This window comes from Gekko japonicus, unplaced genomic scaffold, assembly GCF_001447785.1.
Source record: "Gekko japonicus isolate JY-2015 unplaced genomic scaffold, Gekko_japonicus_V1.1 scaffold4602, whole genome shotgun sequence".
NCBI lineage: Eukaryota > Metazoa > Chordata > Lepidosauria > Squamata > Gekkonidae > Gekko > Gekko japonicus.
In genome coordinates, this window is record NW_015167189.1 from 13742 (window position 1) to 24996 (window position 11255).

Sequence of the window (11255 nt, forward strand, 5' to 3'; positions counted from 1 at the left end):
TAACGACTCCCTTGTAATTCCCACCCATTAGATCTAGTCTTGCAATCCGGAGCAAGAGAGAATAGATTTGCTCCATCTTCTACATGACAGCCCTTCAAATACTTGAAGACTGCAATCCTGTCCCCTCTAAGCCTTCTCTTTCCCAGGCTAAACATACCCAACTCTTTCAGCCTTTCCTCATAAGACATGAAGCTGCCTTATACTGAATTGGGACCCTTGGTCTGTCAAGGTCAGGATTGTCTACTCAGACTGGCGGCCGCTCTCCAGGGTCTCAGGTGGAAGTCTACCACATCACCCGCTACCTGATCTTTTCGACTTGAGATGCCAGGGATCGAACCTGGGACCTTCTGCATGCCAAGCAGGTGCTCTGCCACTGAGCCACAGCCCCTCTTTACAGCTCTCCAGGGTCTCAGGTGGAAGTCTACCACATCCCCCGCTACCTGATCCTTTCGACTGGAGATGCCGGGGACTGAACCTGGGGCCTTCTGCGTGCCCAACAGATGCTCTACCACCGAGCCATAGCTTCTCCCTTAAGGAAAACAGTAATTTGGGACTTAATGCAGCTTAACCAGTGTATTTCTGGCACTGCAGGTCTTGCCAGACATTGAATACATGAAGCTGCCTTATGTTCAATCAGACCACTGGTCCATCAAGGTCAGTATTGTCTATTCAGACTGGCAGCAGCTTTTCGTGGTCTCAGGCAGAGGTCTTGCACAACACCTAATGCCAGATCTTTTAGCTGGAAACACCGAGGATTGAACCTGGGGCTTTCTGGATGCCAAGCAGTTGCTCTACCATTGAGCCACACACCATTCCCACTGAGCCAGGCCCACATCCCTTGTGGTTGCCAAGGAAGCTTTCTGGAATTTTGGGCCTGCAGCTCAGTTTCATTATCAACTTGCTTCTGGGCTGTATGAGTTCAAATGCTCTACCCATAGAATATGGACATGTCATAGAGAAGGCTCAGCTAAAACTCTTCTTCCCCCCAAATCTACTTTTTTATACCAAGGGAATTTAGTTCTAGGAGATTTAAGAACATAAGAACATAAGAGAAGCTAATGTTGGATCAGGCCTATGGCCCATCCGGTCCAACACTCTGGCACACAGTGACCAAAAATACCAGGTGCCATCAGGAGGTCCACCAGTGGGGCCAGGACACTAGAAGCCCTCCCACTGTTGCCCCCCCAGGGAACCAAGAATACAGAGCATCACTTGCCCCAGACTGAGAGTTCCTATCTATACCTTGTGGCTAATAGCCACTGATGGACCTCTACTCCGTATGCTTATCTAATTCCCTCTTGAAGCTGTCCATGCTTGTAGCCACCACCACCACCTCCTGTGGCAGTGAATTCCATGTGCTAATCACTCTTCAGGTGAAGAAGGACTTCCTTTTATCTGTTCTAACCCAACTGCTCAGCAATTTCATGGAGTTCCCACGAGTTCTTGCATTGTGAGGAAGGGAGAAAGGGACTCCTTTCTCACCCTGCTCTGTCCCATGCATAATCTTATAAACCTCGATCATGTCACTCCTCAGCTGTCGTTTCTCCAAGCTAAAGAGTTCCAAGCGTTTTAACGTTTCTTCATAGGGAAAGTGTCCCAACCCTTTTATCATTCTAGTTGCCCTTTTCTGCACTTTTTCCAATGCTATGATATTTATAATATATAATATTTCTGGAATGTAAGGCCAACAATCTCTAATAGGTTGATCACTTCAGGACTGTAGCATAATCTTAGGATGCTTTCAAGTCTTCGAACCCCCAAAATTTGCATCAAAGGCACCCATGAAGGAACTGGGCCTTGCAATAAGAACTGAAGCTCACTCGGTCCCTTCTTCCAACCTTGAAAGGCTATTTTGGGACCCAAGACCGTCAGACATAAAATTAAGATTAATGGCTCATTCACCTGCGTGTCCACCAGTGTCACGATCTAGTCACAAACCAGACTCGCTCGCTCCATCCCTGGCAATAACCTCAACTTCACACACACACACAAAAGACAAGGATGGATTCCCACCACTGGAAGTGACTCTCGGAGAAGTAGCCCTGCGGGTCTACAACAGGCCTGCCTGCCCAAGGTCACAGCTGTCCGCCACCAACATGGTGAGACTGTGCTGTCTGCAACAGGCATGACCGCCCAAGGTCACGGCTGTCCGCCACCAGCATGATGAGACTGTGCTGTCTGCAATAGGCTCAACCACTCAAGGTCGCGGCTGTCCACCACAAGCATGGTGAGACCGTGTTGTCTGCAATAGGCACGTCTGCTTGAGTTCATGGCTGTCCACCATCAGCATGGTGAGACCATGCCGCTTGCAACGGGCATGACTGTTTGAGGTCACGGCCATCCACCGTCTCCATTGCAAGACCATGTCGTCATTGAAAGGCCACCGCCCTCTTACCCAATGTCCTACCTGTGATTTCAAGCCTCCTCCTTCTAGCATCATGCGGGGCTGTCAACTTTTTGACATCAAACATTCCCGTATCCCGGTGGGCACAAAAGAGAAGACGGGGGGCTCCAGCAGGAGCAGTGCCAGTAGCACATACGTGCTGTGTGGCAGATAGTGGGGCCGAGATGAGAGAGAGGGTGCAGAAATCATGCTAGGGTGGGAGTGCACCCCCTCAACAGCTGCTGCTGCCAAACGGCAATATTGCTCTACCACCCTCCTCACTTCGTCTCCACCCTCTCCTTGCCTATGGAGGTATCATATGGATGTAAGAATATAAGAACATAAGAGAAGCCAGTGTTGGATCAGGCCAATGGCCCATCCAGTCCAACACTCTGTGTCACAAAGTGGCCATAAATACCAGGTGCCCTCAGGAGGTCCAGCAGTGGGGCCAGAACACTAGAAGCCCTCCCACTTTTGCCCCCCCCCAAGCACCAAGAATACAGAGCATCACTGCCCCAGACATAAGAACATAAGAGAAGCCAATGTTGGATCAGGCCAGTGGCCCATCCAGTCCAAGACTCTGTCACACAGTGGCCAAAAATACCAGGTGCCATCAGGAGGTCCACCAGTGGGGCCAGGACACTAGGAGCCCTCCCACTGTTGCCCCCCATCCCAAAACACCAAGGATACAGAGCATCATTTGCCCTGGAGTCCCTATCTATACCTTGTGGCTAATAGTGAGTAAAAGGTGAGGCTTGAAATTTCTCCTTGAACAAAACTTCTGAGGATCTGTAAGGGGACCAAAGAGTGTCTATAAGAGGAACAAAATTTATCACAATGGCAGAACTCACATGGCGGATCTCACATACATACATGAATATGTGAAGCTGCCTTATACTCAATCAGACCATTGTCCCGTCAAGGTCAGTATTGTCTACTCAGACTGGCAGCAGCTCCCCGGGGTCTCAGGCAGAGAGGTCTTTCAAATCACCTATTTCCTGGTCCCTTTTAAATGGAGATGCCGGGAATTGAACCTGGGACCTTCCACATGCAAAACAAATGCTCTATCATTGAGCTGTAACTCTTCCCTTGAAGTAAAAAGTACTTTAGGACTTATTGCAGTTTAACCAGTGCATTTCTGGCATTGCAGGTCTTGCCAGACATCGAATACATGAAGCTGCCTTATGTCAAATCAGACCATTGGTCCATCAAGGTCAGTATTGTCTACTCAAACCTCTCGGGCGATGTATAAATACAATCTCCTCCTCCTCCAGTTTGGTGTAATGGTTAAGTGTGCGGACTCTAATCTGGGAGAACCGGGTTTGATTCCCCACTCCTCCACTTGCACCTGCTGATGTGACCTTGGGTCAGTCACAAGCTCTGGCACTGCTGTCCTTGAAAAAGAGCAGTTTGTGTCAAGAGTTCTCTCAGCCCCACCCACCCCACAGGGTGTCTCCTCCTCCTCCTCCTCCTCCTCCTCCTCGTTCTTTCACATCACCTACTTCCCAGTCCTTTAAACTGGGCAGAATAGATCAGTTTGCACTGGAATCAATCCAAAGATTTTTTAAAAGGTCATGCGGGGCTGTGGTTCAGTGGGAAAGCATCTGCTTTGCATGCAGAAGGTCCCAGGTTCAATTCCTGGCACCTCCAGTTTAAAAAGGACCAGGCAGTAGGTGATGGGAAAGACTTCTGCCTGAGTCCCTGGAGAGCTGCTTTCTGTCTGAGTAGACAATACTGACCTTGATGGACCAAGGAGCTGATTCAGTATAAGGTTGCTTCACGTGTTCACGTGTTCAAGTTAGAAGTGAAGATCTCCTTCTAAAACTTGCCATGCTGGCAGAACTCAATTCCGAGGCAGCGAGCGGCAACGTTCGGCAGCGTTTCTATTTGCGAGCCCTGCTGGAGACCTGAATGAGGTAGAAGGTTAGGGCGGAAGTGTTTTGCGGCCGAAAATAGAACCTGTCAACAATGTCAGATAGAAAAAAGGGCTCCAAAGAACGGCCTCCGTCCAGCGAGCCAGACACCAAGCTGTGCAGGCCGAGGGAGGTTTTTGAGTCCCTCTTGCGTCATCGCCGGCCTCTCTTGAAACGGGCAAAATATTTGCAACAAAACTTTGGATATAGCTTTGTGGTCAGCTGTTTGAAGTTAAAAAAAAGTTTTTGAGTATCCCCCATTGAGCACCATTAATCCCTGCAGGAGATCTCAAGAAACTTCCTGGATCCTGGCCAGTTTATAGAACTCCCCCTTATCACGCCGAAACAGAAGGGATTCCATTTCGAAGACCCCCCTCCCTTTAAAAAAACCCCTTACCCGTATTGTTGTAATGAAATTAAGGAGCAGAGAGATTTTTCAGCCCAACTCTATAACAACATCGAACCCTTCCGGCATTATTCACCAACTTTTACATCCTCCCTCTCGCGGTCTCCGGGCAATTTACAAAAAAGGGGGAAATGTATATATATATCTATATCTCGCACCGCCAGTAATCGATGAAACAAAAGTATCAACACGCACAGCACGGAAGCCGCAGCAGCAGGGGAGGAAAAGACTTAAATTATAAAAAGTCTTTTAAAACACTAAAAAATACCCAGTAGCAAATAAAACGCCGGCAGATTAAAAAAAAAGAAAGAAATACCAACAATGGGGAATGGGAGGAGAGAATGGATAAAAGGTATTTATTTATTTATTTATTTTATTTCATTTATACCCCACTCTCCCCGCAAGCGGGCTCAGGGCGGCTCACATAGGCACAACAGTGCAATAAAATACAACAAGATTAAAACAATTAAGGCACCAAAATGCGATAAAAATGAAACAGGTTAAACACTTAAGACAAAAATTCACATCTTACAGGATACATCAGCGACTAAAATACTCACTCACTATTGTATATCACAGAGAGATCAAAAAAAGTGGGGGGGATGCCATGGGCCAAGATGTTCTGGGTGGCTAATCAGTCCAACCCGGCGGAACTGCTCTGCAGTTGCATGATGGTGGTGATGGTGGCGGTGGCGGCTCCTACTCAAAGGCCTGGCGGAAGAGCTCCGTCTTGCAGGCCCTGCGGAACTGTAAAAGGTCTTCACTTGGCATCTGGATTTCATAAGCAAACGGTCCCCTTGAAAGTAGCCCCACAAGTAAGGCATCACCACCAAGGAGGCCCTGTCCCTCAAACACCCCTCCCAGCAATGCTCTCAAAAGGTGGGAGCAAATGCAGACGAGTTTTACTGAAGAAGAAGAAGCAGTGACTTACGAAAGCTCATACCCTGCCCTTAATTTAAGCCCATGATTGAGAGTCCTCTCCTCTGCTGCCAACAGGAACAGCTCCCTGCCCTCTTGTAGGTGATGGATTCCCTTCTGTAGTTTCCATCTTCATTTCTCCTTGGGGCCCCAGGGCTTGGCCAACATCGTTGCACCTGAATGCCACCCAGGCAACAATCGCCTTGTTGCAATTCTTACAACTTCCTTGCACATCACTGGTGGTGGGAAGGGCCATCAAGTTACAACTGACTTATGATGACCCCGTAAAGTGAAGAAGAAGAAGAGGAGGAGGAGGAGGAGGAGGAGGAGGAGCGGCTTTGGATTTGTACCCTGCCATTCACTCGGAGTCTTAGAGTGGCTTACAAACTTCTTCCCCTTCCCCTCCCCACAACAGACACCCTGTGAGGTAGGTGGGCCTGAGAGAGCTCTGACAGAAACTGCCCTTTCAAAGACAGCTCTGACAGAACTATGGCTTGTCCAAGATCATGCAGCAGCTGCAATTAGAGGAGTGGGGGAATCAAACCCGGTTCTCCCAGCGTAGAGTCCGTGCACTTAACCACTCCACCAAACTGGCTCTTTCCTTCTAGAAGTGGTTGGCCACTGCCGCCTTCTGTGTAGTGACCCTGGAATTCCTCAGTGGTCTCTCATCCAGGGCTATTTTTGGGCAGGAACGCACAGGAACAGAGTTCTGGCTGGCTCCCAAGTTGGCCACGCCCAGCAGGAACTCATTAGCATAATAGGCCACACCCAACAGCAGGAACTCATTAGGATTGGCTACAATTTGGGGTGTGTGGCCTAACATGCAAAAAGCCCTGGGTTTTGACAACAAACAAGATAAAGAGAATAAGAAGCAAAAGGTAGGTGTGGCTGGATGACCACGCTTCTGGTAACAGGGGGTGTGGCCTAATATGCAAATGAGCTGTGCTGTCAGGGTTTGACCTGTTATGCTAATGAGTTCCTGCTGGGCTTTTTCTACAAAAAAACCCTGCTCTCATCCAAGGACTAACCAGGCCTGAGCCTGATTAGGTTCTGAGATGTGATGAGATCGAGCCAGCCAGGTGAGGGTCTACATCATATTATTATCTGTTCCATAATATAGATGGGAGGGGTTGCGAGATGATTGGCTTCCCGAAGGCCATCTCATGAATCCCCGGCAGAGACTAGATAAGAAAGGAGGTCTTCCTCAGTCTCTTTGTCATTCAGCTAGAACAATCCTTTTGACGGGATTAGAAACGATCCTCTTCACAAAATGGTACAGAACTCCAGCGCAGTTGGCAAATATGTTCCCAGGAGTGAGCCCCATGTGTAGGCACTGTAATCACGGTAAGGGATGGTTTCCCCACATGTGGTGGAAATGCCCAGAGACTAGAGCTTTTTGGACAAAATTTTTACAAATTATAGGGAAAATATGTAAAGTGTCATTGACCATAAACTTTAATCTAATGCTAATGGGTACAATTGGAAACCCAGCAGTAAGTAAGGAGAATCAAGCTACATTTAAAGCTATGATATTAACAAGTAAAGCAGTGATTGCTCTGGGCTGGAAGGACAAGAGTAAATGGACAGTAGAAATCTGGCATAATTATTTGTTTGATTTTATACAGTCGGACATAATCGCGAATCTGAGCCAGAAGACCATATGGGCAGAAGAGACCATAGAAATCAGAATGAAATGGAAGACCTACCTAGAATGGATTTGTAGTGTATTCAGATGCTGCCAATGAATGCATTAAGATGTGTGTGTGTGAAACATCTCATAAGGAAGCAATGTTAAGCTTCGTCTTGGACAGGGATTGTAGTCCAAGACTAATGTGTCCAATCATGTTCGAATGTCAGTGAGCGGGAATGACATTGGTTGGACCATATACGCTCAACCGCATTGGTTGATATCTGTATAGTAGGTGTGGCTACATTAGCCGGGAATGTTTAAATACCGAGCAGCTAGAATGGACAAGCTGTTCGGGCTATCAGATGTTGTACCGTGTTGGAGAAGTGTTCGTGTTCGGAATAAACTTGAGTTTTGCTGAAATCACTCTCCGACTATTTGTTAAGCGCTGGACTTAACAATTGGCGACGAGGATGGGATACTGTTAGGATACTAACAGAAGGAAGAAAAGACATTTAGTGCAAGATTCGGACTTTGTGCCTGTGGCTGGGATTAAAGGACTAGTGAACTGGAATAGCAAGGGAAGGACTACCTCTTTCAATAGTCTTTCAGTAGTCATGTATGGCTGCGAGAGTTGGACTATAAGGAAGGCCGAGCGCCGAAGAATAGATTCTTTTGAACGATGGTGCTGGAGAAGACTCTTGAGAGTCCCTTGGACTGCAAGAAGATCAAATCAGTCAATCCTAAAAGAAATCAACCCTGACTGTTCCCTGGAAGGCCAGATAATGAAACTGAAGCTCAAATGAGAAGGGAGCCCTCACTGGAGAAGACCCTGATGCTGGGAAAGATTGAAGGTCAAAGAAGACGGGGATGGCAAAGGATGAGGTGGTTAGACAGTGTCATTGATGCAACGAACATGAAGTTGAGCAAACTTCAGAGGACGGCGGAAGACCGGAAGGCCTGGCGGGATCTGGTCCATGGGGTCGCGAAGAGTCGGACTCGACTGTGCGACTGAACAACAACAACAACGAACTGGAATAGCAAGGGAAGGGCGAGGGGAGGGAGAGGGTTTATAAAGCGATATGTAATGTACGGGACAAAAGTTAATATGTAATACACACAAAATGTTACATTAAAAAATAAAGATTCCAAAAAAAAATAAAATAGAAACGATCATCGTACATACCCATTTGGCAACCTACTTGCCATGGCGCACTGACGTGATGTGGCTGGATGGGGTCTTCTTGGACAGAAACATAGAGCTGGAAGGGACCCAAGGGTCATCTTGCTCAATCCCCCCATGCAAGGCAGGAAATTCATAGCTACCTTCCCCCCCTCCCTCAGTGACCCCTGCTCTCTGCGCGGAAGAAGGCAAGGATCCCTGGGGCAATCCGGCCTGGAGGAAGATCCCCTCTTGACCCAAAAGTGGCAGTCGACATTACCCTGGGCATATAAGAAGGGACCACAAGAGCTGAGCCCCTCCACATCCCTTCCTGCCCTCCCTCTCGTGATCTGCCTCAGTTCACACAATCAGCATTGCCGACAGATGGCCATCTAGCCTCTGTTTGAAAACCTCCAAAGAAGGAGAGCCCACCCCCTCCCGAGGAAGCCTGTGTTCCACTGAGGAACTGCTCTGTTCAGGATGTTGTTTTTAATGTTTCGCCGAAAACTCTTTTGATTTAATTTCAGTCCTTTGCAGCTAATCAAACCTTCTGGGACATCAGAAAACAACTCTGCACCATCGTCTGTATGGCAGCCCTGTAAATACTTGAAGATAGCTGTGGTATCGCCTCTCCATCCTCTCTTCTCCAGGCTAGACAGACCCAGCCCCTTCAACCTTTCCTCGTAGGACTGGGTCTCCAACCCCTTCAACCCTCTCTGTTACCATCCTCTGAACACGTTCCAGCGTGTCAACATCCTTCTTAAACTGTGGTTTAAGGTGAACACGATACTCCAAGTGAGGTCTAAACAGAGCAAAGTGACACCGCTTGGTGTGGTTTTGACAGGGGGCCGGAAGCAGCTCATCGAGGATTCTTACCCAGCCGACAAGCAACTGGTATGAAAGGTACTCCCCTTTTGTGGTATCCTTTGGGGGGGGGAACCTAATCTTGCATCTGATTAAATACATTCATTGGGGCTTTTGTGGGTTCCCCAGTAAATCAATTGCTTTCACTCCTAGGAATCAATTGCTTTTGTCTGTATTTTGAGTAAAAAATAATATTGTTAGTTGGGTTTGCCTGTGTCCTTTATAAGATTGCTGGGGAAAAGATCAACAACCTCAGATATGCAGACGATACCACTCTAATGGCAGAAAGTGAAGAGGGCCTAAAGAGCCTCTTGCTCAGGGTAAAAGAGGAGAGCGCAGAAGTGGGCTTGAAGCTCAACATTAAAAAAAAACTAAGATCATGGCATCCGGCCCCATCACTCCTTGGCAAATAGAAGGGGAAGTCGGGGAAGTAGTGACAGACTTCACGTTCCTGGGATCCCAGATCACCACAGACTGTGACTGCAGCCATGAAATTAAAAGACGCCTGCTCCTTGGGAGGAAAGCGATGGCGAACCTAAACAGCATGATAAAAAGTAGAGACATCACCCTGCCAACAAAAGTCCGCATGGTCAAAGCAATGGTATTCCCAGTAGTCATGTATGGCTGCGAGAGCTGGACTATAAGGAAGGCCGAGCGCCGAAGAATAGATGCTTTTGAACTATGGTGCTGGAGGAGACTCTTGAGAGTCCCTTGGACTGCAAGAAGAACAAATCAGTCAATCCTCAAAGAAATCAACCCTGACTGTTCCCTGGAAGGCCAGATAATGAAAATGAAGCTCAGTAGCTCACAGAGTAGACTTTTTGCTCAAAGGCTCCAAAGCTTAGAGGGAGCATTGCCTGGCATCCCGAAATACTTGAAGATGGCTATCATATCACCTCTCAATCGCCTCCTCTCCGGGCAATTCATGCAGGTTAGGTGCCGGGTCCCCTACATTCAGCCAGTGAAGGCTGGTAGACTCAGCCTTTGCCTCCTTTATCTCCCGTTTCAGTTGTGAACCCTCCCTGAAACTTTGTTCTCAAGTTCAACCCCATCTTCTTTAGCTCCAGTGACTTTAATACTTGCATAGAGGCTGATTGCTTAGAATATAAATGGGGAGACAGTTTTTTTAAGGGTTTAAGGAATCCAGACTTGTAAATCATAACAGCAGACATAAATTTGGTGTTTCAGCGGAGATTTAAATTCCTAAATGGGTTGTACAAGAGCCGCATAAGACCCGTCAACAATGCCCTTTTATGATAAAAAGTAAATAGCAGCAACAAAGTTGGAATGGGAAATGGTGTTTTCGGGGCTCCCAGTGGCCTGAACACGACTGAAAAGACAATGGCTGCGGGGAAATCTCAGAGGGAAAGCGGCGATAACTTGAAATTAAACATGCAGTATTCCTCTTGATGCTGTGCAAAAATGGGGGTGGAGGGGCAGGAGAGGGAGATTGTGTGCTGAAAATGGGCTGGCGCATTTGCATAACAAAGGCAATCAACAACAGCAACAAATTGCTGCCCGTGTTCAAAGCTGATAATTGCAGAGATGACAACAAGGAAATGTCTTTCTCCCAGGTTCTCTCTGGAGGGAAAGCCTCCTGAAGTTGTGATCACTTTTTTTTTTTAAGGAAAGCTTAACTGGAGTTGTTACCCAGGTGGTGGTAGTGGTGAGAAAGGGGCAATCAATGCAAAAAGAAGATGTAGAATTCTATATGAATGCTAACCCAAGCAAACTTTGTATCTGCTTTAGAAATGTCCACACCTTTTCTTTGAGTCCATAGACAATGCAGAATTTTGCAGCACTGGGAGGCAAATCTAAAGATTCGTTGGATAGTTTAAAAAAAATGAAGGGACTGGCATTTCCCTGGGCGTGTAAGAAAGGGCTGCAAAAACAAAGCACTGAGGCAACCCTTCCTGCCATCCCTCTCATGATCTGCCTAAGTTCACAGAATCAGCATTGCTGTCCGATGGCCATCTAGCCTC

At 47.4% G+C, this 11255-nt stretch overlaps 1 non-coding gene across 1 annotated transcript; it reads left to right on the plus strand.

Moving 5' to 3' along the window:
* The first annotated feature begins 3961 nt into the window (after positions 1 to 3961).
* TRNAA-UGC lies at positions 3962 to 4033 on the plus strand. The gene has a single exon. It is a non-coding gene; the product is annotated as a tRNA-Ala (tRNA).
* Positions 4034 to 11255: the final 7222 nt, after the last annotated feature.